Genomic DNA, 10,000 nt, shown 5'->3' with positions numbered 1-10,000 from the left:
TACTGACTAACATTCCCCTTCTCTCCAGTGCGTACCTCCACCTCTCAAGGCTCGATTCAGCCTGCTCCCTACTCTCCCTACAGATCATGATGTCATCCGCGAACATCATGGTCCATGGAGACTCCAGTCTGATCTCATCCGTCAACCTGTCCATCACCATTGCAAACAGGAAAGGGCTCAGAGTCGATCCTTGGTGCAATCCCACTTTAACCTTAAACTGGTCCGTCATTCCTACCGCACACCTCACCGCTGTCACACTGTCCTCATACATATCCTGCACGATCCTCACATACTTCTCCAACACTCCCGACTTCCTCATACAATACCACAACTCCTCTCTTGGCACCCTATCATAAGCTTTCTCTAAATCCACAAACACACAATGTAACTCTTTCTGGCCTTCCCTATACTTCTCCATCAACATTCTCAAAGCAAACATCGCATCACTGGTGCTCTTTCCTGGCATAAACCCATATTGCTGCTCACAGATCATCACCTCTCCTCTCAACCTAGCTTCCACTACTCTTTCCCACAACTTCATGGTGTGGCTTAACAACTTTATCCCTCTGTAATTTCCACAGCTCTGCACATCACCCTTATTCTTGAAAATCGGGACCAGTACACTTAATCTCCACTCCTCCGGGATCCTCTCACTTTCCAAGACTTTATTAAACAATCTGGTTAACAACCCCACTGCCATCTCTCCTAAGCACTTCCATGCCTCCACTGGTATACCATCTGGGCCAACCGCCTTTCCACTTTTCATCTTCTTCATAGCAGTCCTCACTTCATCCTTACTGATCCACCCCACTTCCAGATTCACGATCTCCACCTCTTCCAACCTTCTCTCTCTCTCATTTTCTTCATTCATCAGCTCCTCAAAGTACTCCATCCACCTTCTCAACACACTCTCCTCGCTCGTCAGCACATTCCCATTTGCGTCCTTTATCACCCTAACCTGCAGCACATCCTTCCCAGCTCGGTCCCTCTGTCTTGCCAATCGGTATAAATCCTTTTCCCCTTCTTTTGTATCCAACTTCTCATACAGCTCGTCATATGCCTTTTCCTTGGCCTCAGCCACCTCTCTTTTTGCTTTTCGACGCCACTCCTTGTACTCCTGCCGACTTTCTTCATCTCTCTGACTATCCCACTTCTTTTTCGCCAACCCCTTCTTCCTTATACTTTCCTGTACTTCCTCATTCCACCACCAAGTCTCCTCATCTTCCTTCCTCTGTCCAGATGTCACACCAAGTACCTTCCTCGCTATCTCCCTCACAACTTCTGCTGTCGTTGCCCAATCATCCCACCCATCTTTACCACCATCCAACGCCTGTCTCACCTCCTCCCTAAATTTCACGCAACAGTCTTCCTCCTTCAGCTTCCACCATCTGGTCCTTGGTTCAGCCCTCACTCTCTTCCTCAACCTCACCTCTAAAGTCATCCTACAGACCACCAATCGATGCTGTCGAGCTACACTCTCCCCTGCCACAACCTTACAGTCACTAATCTCTTTCAGGTTGCATCTCCTACTTAAGATGTAATCCACCTGTGTGCACTTTCCCCCACTCTTGTATGTCACCCTGTGTTCCTCCTTCTTCTTGAAATACGTGTTTACCACTGCCATTTCCATTCTTTTTGCAAACTCTACCACCATTTGCCCTTCCACATTTCTCTTGTTGAGACCGTACCTCCCCATCACCTCCTCATCCTCTTTCTTCCCTTCCCCAACATGTCCATTGAAATCTGCTCCAATCACCACTCTTTCATCCTTGGATACACTCTCCACCACTTCATCTAACTCACTCCAGAAATCTTCTTTATATTCCATCTCACACCCCATATGTGGGGCATATGCAAAGATGACATTCATCATCACCCCTTCAATTTCAAACTTCACACTCATCACTCGGTCAGACACCCTCCTCACCTCCAATACCCTCTTGACATGATCTTCCTTCAGGATTATCCCGACACCATTTCTCCTCCCATCCACACCATGGTAGAACAGTTTGAAACCACCTCCAATGCTCCTAGCCTTACTCCCCATCCACTTGGTCTCTTGTACACACAGTATGTCCACCTTTCTTCTCTCCATCATATCAGCCAACTATCGCCCTTTGCCAGTCATCGTCCCAACATTCAGAGTTCCAACTCTCACCTCCACACTTCTACCCTACCCCCTCTCCCACTGCCTCCGGACTCGCCTTCCCCGTCTCCTTCTCCTCCTTCGCCCAGCAGTAGCACAATTTCCACTGGTACCCTGCTGACCACCGGTACCGGTGGCGGTCGTTGGTAACCCGGGCCTCGACCGATCCGGTATGGAAATTCGTTTTGTTGTCCGCATAATGATTTGGCATAGGTTTTTACGCCGGATGCCCTTCCTGACGCAACCCTGGTCGCCTCTTACGACACACAGGGATATGGTACACCTATTCTAACCGGGGCATACATATATATATATATATATATATATATATATATATATATATATATATATATATATATATATATATATATATATATATATATATATATATATATATATATACGTGTCCGATGTCCGACCCGAGTCCACGTGCTCCATAGTTATCATGTTCAGCAATCGGTGTTGTTACGTTTGTGAGTTTAATTTGTTAATTTAGCTTATTTATCAATAGTGTGTGTATGTGTGTATGTGTGTATGTGTGTATGTGTGTACGTGTGTATGTGTGTATGTGTGTATGTGTGTATGTGTGTATGTGTGTACGTGTGTGTATGTGTGTATGTGTGTATGTGTGTATGTGTGTACGTGTGTGTATGTGTGTATGTGTGTATGTGTGTACGTGTGTATGTGTGTATGTGTGTACGTGTGTACGTGTGTACGTGTGTACGTGTGTGTATGTGTGTATGTGTGTATGTGTGTATGTGTGTATGTGTGTACGTGTGTACGTGTGTACGTGTGTACGTGTGTATGTGTGTATGTGTGTATGTGTATGTCTGTGTGTGTGTGTGTGTGTTTGTATATATATATATATATATATATGTATATATATATATATATATATATGTATCGTGGTGGTGGTGTGTGTGTGTGTGTGTGTGTGTGTGTGTGTGTGTGTGTGTGTGTGTGTGTGTATATCTTGGTGGTGGTGTGTGTATGTGTGTATGTGTGTGTGTGTATATATATATATATATATATATATATATATATATATACATTTATCGTGGTGGTGGTGGTGGTGTGTGTATCGTGGTGGTGGTGTGTGTGTATCTTGGTGGTGGTGTGTATATATGTGTGTGTATCTTGGTGGTGGTGTGTGTATCTTGGTGGTGGTGGTGGTGTGTGTATCTTGGTGGTGGTGTGTATGTGTGATGTGTGTATGTGTGGTGGTGTGTATGTGTGGTGGTGTGTATGTGTGATGTGTGGTGTGTGTATCTTGGTGGTGGTGGTGTGTACGTGTGGTGGTGTGTGTATGTGTGGTGGTGTGTATGTGCGATGTGTGGTGTGTGTATCTTGGTGGTGGTGATGTGTGGTGTATGTGTGGTAGTGTGTGTGTATGTGGTGTGTGTGTGTGTATCTTGGTGGTGTGTGTGTGTATGTGGTGTGTGTGTATCTTGGTGGTGGTGATGTGTGGTGTATGTGTGGTAGTGTGTGTGTGTGTGTGGTGTGTGTGTATCTTGGGGGTGAGTGTGTTTGTTTGTGTGTATGTGTGATGGGTGTGGATCTTGGTGGTGGTGTGTGTATCTTGGTGGTGGGGGTGTGTGTGGGGTGTGTGGATTTTGGTGGTGTGTGTGTATCGTGGTGTGTGTGTGATGTGTATTGGTGGCGGTGTTTGTATATTGGTGGTGTGTGTGTGGTGGTGTGTGTGTGTATTGGTGGTGTGTGTGTATTGGTGGTGTGTGTGTATTGGTGGTGTGTGTGTATGTGTATCTTGGTGGTGGTGTGTGTGTATGTGTGGTGGTGGTGTGTATCTTGGTGGTGGTGTGTATGTGTTTGCCATTCTCCACATACAGGTCCCAGAAGGTGGATCGGGGTCCTCCCAGGTGTCCAGGTGTCCGTCCACCTCCGCTCCGTTTAACCGTGAAGGATCTCGATTCATGGACCAAGTTGTGAAGTTTTCTTGTTTCGTTCTCGAAGTTTCAAAGTTTTGTTCCAAGTTCTCCTTTGAGGATCCTTACCGAGTCATCCCTGTCCCTCCATGAACAAGTCAAATAGGATTCACCAAGACCCAAACAGCCATATTATAAAGCGCTTAGCTTACAAGTTCATTTAGGATTTACTCTCAGTGTAGTTTGTCTTCAGCGTCGCAAGCAACTTCCATCACCAATACGATGAAATGTTAATTAGTGAACACTGAATATAAATACGTGACGTCACAACACCTTCACCTACACATCCCTTATTTCGGTGGAGACAAATATTTAACGTTCGGTTATTTTTTTTTTTAGAAATGCAGATCAATGTAAAGTATTTCACAAGTCCAATTCCTCCAACTCCACATATGGATAAACGTTTATCACCTCCAATGGGATATTTAACTGTTCCACCTGATTGATGAGTCCTGCATCCAGTGATAAAGACCTTGGACTCCACAGGGGTCTAAGAGGGGCTAATTAAAAAAAAAACATGTTGAAATGCCTACACCCGGTGGCTGTTTATCTCAACAGATCAGAAATAACTAAAACGGTCAAGTCCAGGAACCTCAACACCACATAAAGGGAACTTGTCATCTCAATTAATCGACGTCACATGACACAAAGTTGGGGCGGTTGGAGTGGTTTGGAAAACAACAGCATCCCATTGTTTTCGACCTGATGTTCGACTGGAGCTGATTTGGGCTGGTATTCGTAATTTGTTCACAATGCCGGAGATAACTCGCCCGATCGTTCGTGAATGACACCGTGGGTTCTCTCCAGTCCACCGGATAATTCAGGCAGATGGGACAGCCGGCTTATTGTCCATCTGAAAGACCACGTGCGTTTCGATGCAACGGCCTGCCTGCGAAGCACCAATCTGACACTTTATAGTCGGGTCGAGAATCGAACCTCGGGTCCAAGATGACCGTTCAAGGGTCATTGCAGTATCCCTGCACCGTCATATCAGAGTATTACTTGAAAAAGATCCTAGGAAATATCACAACAAACGACCTACAACTGGAAGATGTCAGAGATGCAGTGACCTATAAAAAAAGGTCTTAAAGCAAAACCTTTTTCAACCGGTTTGAATCTGCAACATTCGAGCTAACGTTAGGGATCTCTCCATGTACAGGTTGCTGCTGTTACTCCAGACGTTGTGTCCTTTAGAACAGCTTGGTTTATTTCAAAGGATATTCCTGATTCGGTGGCTCTTTTCTTGGCTATTTTCTCGACCACTTCCATATTCTAAACCTCCACTCCAGTGATAGTGGCGCCATAATTTATTCCAACATCTCCATCCTCCACACCCTTCCTTTCCACGAACTCTCATAGCCCTCTGGAATATATCTGGCCTCACATTCCTCTTCACAACCACCTAACGTTCATCTGCATGGTATATAATCTACAAAAAAATGATTCCTCCATTTACACTTCCGATGATACTCTCTCTCTCTCTCTCTCTCTCTCTCTCTCTCTCTCTCTCTCTCTCTCTCTCTCTCTCTCTCTCTCTCTCTCTCTCTCTCTCTCTCTCTCTCTCTCTCTCTCTCTCACTCTCACTCTCACTCTCACTCTCACTCTCACTCTCACTCTCACTCTCACTCTCACTCTCTCTCACTCTCACTCTCACTCTCACTCTCACTCTCACTCTCACTCTCACTCTCACTCTCACTCTCACTCTCACTCTCACTCTCACTCTCACTCTCACTCACTCTCTCTCTCTAACTCTCTCTCTATTTTCCTCATTTACTGTGATTTCAATGTTGGTTGGGAATTGCCACTGTCGCAACCAATCAGTTGGAGCTGCTCTGGTCTTATGTAAATCCATCGGTCTGATTCGTGAACTTCCCAACTAGGATCTCTGAAAATGTTACATCCTCCTTTCTGGAACTCGTTTTCATTCCATATGCAGCACAAGGCTGCAGGGTAGCATCATTGGCATAGTGTGTGGCTGTGCCCCTGATGCAATGCCCTCTGCTGGTTCCCTGTCCCGACCAGATGTATGAGTTCACTGAAACACCAATGTATCAAAGAAAGTTCCTGGCATGGATGACTGACCAAAACAAGCAGGATTTTGGAGGAATCTGTACCAATCCGCATATCTGCATACTGAGTGACCTACTTGTCTCACACATAACGAGAAAACTGACACCGCTACAGGTACAGCAATAGTAACACGAGATTTCAAAGTGATGGATTCAATGTTTTGTTGAGTTATCACATTGTACCATAACCCTCAGTTCTTCCCAGTTGATTCTTCACATACTCAGCTTTACCATTCATTAAGTATGGCTTTCTACAACTTTGCTATTTTATATTCACAAGGTTCTAACAGCAGTTACTATCCATGGAATGACATGAAGAAGGAGCTGACAACCACACTGAAGAAACTCGGCATCACAATCTCCAACAAAGACACACTTGACTTATGTGCTACAAGGACCGCACATGAAACTCAAGACATGTTTTATTTTTGCACAAAATTAAACGCTGTTTAGTTATTTGACATTGACTTGAATATCTATCTGATTAATTTCTTTCTTTTTTTTCATAGAATCCTCTCTGTCCCAGAGAGATAGCAGAGGGGTTTCCTGGAGCTGCCCAAATAGATAACAATGATTTCCAAGAAGACAGGTACAACACCAGCGTAAACAAAACACTTGTCCTTAGTATGCATAATAGTTATTCTGTGTATTAAAGGTGTTATGGCTTGTTGTTCTGCTTTGCAGACGTCCCATGTAATGAACATTCAGCTGATCCAACCAGAAGAAATGATTCTTCCAGCAAATGATGTCCATGACGCTGATGATAACCGAAAGATTCCTGATGCAGCAACATGACGGTCTCTCCAAACAGAAAAGACAAGGGTCCTTCATACAAAACAATAGCTCATGAAAATACAAAACCAATGAATATTGATATTTCACTGAACAATACACTTTACTGCAGAGAAACCGATGTTCTCTCCAGGTCATGATGAGACCGGATGAATTTGGGGAAAATTGCGCAATAGAAAGTCAAACTATTGGTGCATATTCAGGTTTCAATGCAACCATCAGCACTCAGATGACAATAAACAAAGTGTACTACCACCTCACATTCCCATCACCACCCAACAAATCTACTGTGAAGGAATCGATGGATAGATGTCTGGACATCATTGAACACAAGACGATGACATTCATGTCACTCACAGGGAGCCAGCAAGTGCATACATTGATCATAGAAATTAAGAATGTAAATCTGGAGCAATACCAGAAGATAATACCATTTGTTGGTGCCTTCCATCTTGAATGTGCGTCAATGGGAAACGTCAATAAACGGTTCAGGGCATCCGGACGAAAACCCCAAAAACACAAAAACCCAAAGAACTTATTTGTATAGATAGTTCCTTGTCATGCGTCACTTCTAGGAAATAGCACATATGTTGCTTGTCATAAGTCACACCAAGATATAATCTCTGAGCATCAGGAAGTTTTAGTTAATAATTTCAGTATTAAATGTAAAGAGGTAAATGTTTGTATTCTTCAGTTTTTCTGGATTCCTAAACTTCATAAGAACCTGTACAAGTATAGGTTTATTGCGGGTGCCAGGCAGTGTTCCAGCAAACAGTTATCAGTTACAGTTAACTCAGGCTTACAAGTTGTTCGGGTTAAGTTCAGGAAATATTGTTTAGCAATTGAGAGGAATTCTAGTATTAACACTTTTTGGAGTATTAATTCTTCTTTAGAGTTCTAAGATAAAATTAGATGCCTCAATATCAAGTCAGTTGAATTTTTGATTTTTCAACTTTATTTACAAACTTGGATTTAGTACTAGTGAGGGATTCACTCCTCAAAGTGATTGACAAGGTTTTTAACTCCATTAGTAAGTTTTTATGTGTCAGGTTTGATAGAGCATTCTTTTCAAAAAATAAATACTAAAGTTTTCATTGTTTTGAGAAGCAGAAGTTTAAGGATGCTGTTAATTATATTTTATTCATCTTCTTTTTCTTCTTGTGTATGGCAGCTTAGCTGCTGGGGTAGCTATAATTTATTGGAAGCATGACTGTGTCGCTGATGCAGTGCCTCTCCACCAGGACACACTGGTACTCATTTCTCTGAGCTGCTCTCCCATAGTAGCCCAGTTGTTGAAGGTACCGCATGGCAGTTCTTGAGCTAACCTGGACCTCCTTTGCAACACCTGCTGCCTTGCAACGGGGAGTTTTCTCAATGGACCGCTTGACAGCTCTAAGACACCTTTCTGAGGGCCCAGATCGACTCGAACGGGAAGCTGTGCATTCCTTGCCTTCGTTGGTGAATTGAACAATCACCCGATTGACCGTAGAAAGCGGAATGCCAAGGTTCTGAGCTATCTGACGCTGACTGACTCCACCTTCCGATTGGCCAACAATTTGTCCTCTTTGAAAATCGCAAAGATCATGTGCTTCCTAGGTTCGAAGCATAGCAGTTAATTGTCATACAAGACCCAGGAACTCGTTCCTGCAAATAAATCGTTGAATATTAGCACAAATCACTGAGTAAAACTTGCTTTATACAGATGAAATGAATACATTTAAGGTGTCTATTTACTTCTGTCATGTTTCTGTACAAGTGCATATCATAAAGTTGATGATTTCAGTTTCCCTCTAGTGTTGTACACCTTTCCAAATGGCAATGTACCAATCAAAATGGGTTACAATGTCTTTTCATCTCAGATTTTGTGGAATGTGCTGAAGAAGGTTTTTTCCATCATGATAAACGGAGGATATTTGGCTGATTGTTTGATCAGGTCTTGTGAGAGTCTTTAGATTCCATCGTCACCTTTTATTTAAGTTTGGTTGGTTTTCGTGGAAACAAGTTCCTGTTGCATTGCATTTCATATAACTAGTACGTGCCCGTGAAAAAAATAATAATAATAAATAAATATTCCAACCGCGAGCAACAAACAACAACCACATAGGCCGTTTCTTCGCTCTCACGTGCCCGTACGTGCGTGGCGCGGAAGTTCACATATCACAGTTACGATGATTCGCAATTTAGGTTTTAATGGCCAATTATTCAATTAACGCCAACATATTTTGCCTTTTCGCAATGTCATTGCAAGGAAAAACAAAAAGAGAAGAGAAGAGAGAGAGAAAAAAATTACTTCCTGGTTCAGAGCATACCAGCACTCTGATGTTACAGAAATGTATGCACCGTCTGATATGAAAATGATCATAACTTGCGGCATTGTGTTTATCTATAAATGTGCATAAGAAATCGAGAAATTATTAGAATACACGAAGTCATCACTCTCCGGAAGTCCGTACGTTGTAATCCGTAATTGGGAACGCAGCTGAGCTTCCCTTTTCCCTCGGCCACGCCCACGCAACAACGTGTCTTGTCATTGGTTTGGTAAATAAATGGCTATAACTTGGGAAGCACTTGTCCGATTAATATCAAACCTTGAAAAGGCACATCCTCAGGGCCCCAGCAATATACCTGGCAAGTTTCAATTAGATCGGACCAGCGGTTGTCGAGAAACAGCGGTCACACACACACACACACACACACACACACACACACACACACACACACACACACACACACACACACACACACACACACACACACACACACACACACACACACACACATTGCTGGAATTATAGATAGATAATAATAACTAGCCGAAGCCCAGTCACAGATGGATTCCGTTCATTCAACCACCCTCACGTGCTCACCCACACTCGAGGGACATGGACTGGACAGGGCGTGCTTGTCCCCGCCGACTCATCCCCCGCCCCTGACCCATTCCCCCCCACCTTCAATCTGCTTACCCCCGCCCAAAAATTGAATTACCCCGGCCCAGCCTCTTCACTCCCCAACCCCCGTCTCTTGATTCCCCACCCCACTTGCCCCCGGGC

The 10,000-nt window shown here is 43.7% G+C and overlaps 1 long non-coding RNA gene across 1 annotated transcript in view; it reads left to right on the top strand.

The window, feature by feature from the left end:
- Positions 1 to 8,908, top strand: part of LOC147027898 (uncharacterized) — a 9,993-nt gene extending 1,085 nt beyond the window's left edge. The window contains exons 2-3 of the long non-coding RNA XR_015057326.1: positions 6,668 to 6,747; positions 6,843 to 8,908. This is a non-coding gene — a long non-coding RNA (uncharacterized LOC147027898). The remainder of the gene's footprint in view (positions 1 to 6,667; positions 6,748 to 6,842) is intronic.
- The last annotated feature ends 1,092 nt before the right edge of the window (positions 8,909 to 10,000 follow it).

The sequence above is a fragment of the Eptatretus burgeri genome, chromosome 4 (genome assembly GCF_056783735.1).
Source record: "Eptatretus burgeri isolate ZD-2024b chromosome 4, Ebu_testis_v1, whole genome shotgun sequence".
In the NCBI taxonomy this organism is placed as follows: domain Eukaryota; kingdom Metazoa; phylum Chordata; class Myxini; order Myxiniformes; family Myxinidae; genus Eptatretus; species Eptatretus burgeri.
The sequence above is the reverse complement of the archived record's forward strand: the minus strand, read 5'-3'. Positions and strand labels throughout refer to the sequence as shown.